Source organism: Bison bison, unplaced genomic scaffold, assembly GCF_000754665.1.
Source record: "Bison bison bison isolate TAMUID 2011002044 unplaced genomic scaffold, Bison_UMD1.0 scf7180017864360, whole genome shotgun sequence".
NCBI classification, from domain to species: domain Eukaryota; kingdom Metazoa; phylum Chordata; class Mammalia; order Artiodactyla; family Bovidae; genus Bison; species Bison bison.
This window is the reverse complement of record NW_011494932.1, coordinates 75,435-76,404: the sequence shown is the minus strand read 5'-3', so window position 1 is coordinate 76,404 and position 970 is coordinate 75,435.

The following is a 970-nucleotide window of genomic DNA, read 5'->3' as shown; positions in this document are numbered from 1 at the left end:
TTTAGAACTATTTTTGTATTTATTGTCCATTCATATTTTCCTCTTGTTAATTTTTATTTTTGCAATTTTTCTATTAAGTAATCATACTTTAGTAGAAAAGGTGTTTTGTATGTTGGGGAAATTAACCCTTTGCTGACAGTTTGGCAAGTGTTCTACCCTTTTCTTTTTTATATATTGATTCATTTTACTATTTTTATTCTTACAGAATTTATATTTTATATTTAACTCTATAAATCTTTTTAATACTTTTTAATTTTCATTATATGTGTAGAAATATCTTCTCTACTTAAAAATAATTAGTGCTTAAATCAGCAATATTTGTACTTCCTCTTTCATTAAAGATTTTAAAGTAAAATATTTGATATGTCCTGCATTTACTTGAGTTAGGAAAAAATTAAAAAAAATTTCTTCAAAATGACTAAACAGTAATTACAATGCACTTAGTTGAACAATTGACATATTTCCTGTATGATTTTAAATTTTACCTTATTCTATACTAAATTGCATATTTTTGGTCAAAATTCAGACTCTGTAATATGTTCCTTTCAGCTATTCAGTACATAACAACTTTTTTTTTTTCATCTTTATAATGCCATTGATTTTTTTTGGGACAAATTCTCTTCATTATTCTTCATCAAAATAATCTTAGTTATTATGAAGTATTGTTCCTGGTATATCTCTTTGAATCAGTTTGGCAATTTAGTTTTAAATTATATTTTGATAGGAACAAATTGAAAATTATACATTACACTTATAGAAAATATTTTAGCTTAATATATTCTTCAGTGCAGTTTGTTGTTTACTATATTAAATACACTTTCTTTTTACTGTATTGAACCTCTAATTAGTCCTAAAAAGATATATGATACATTTGTTTAGGTTTTCTAGGTAAACAAAAATGCATTCTGCAAACAATTATGTTTGTTTATATCTATCATCATTATCTTTCTAACACATATAAATATGTATT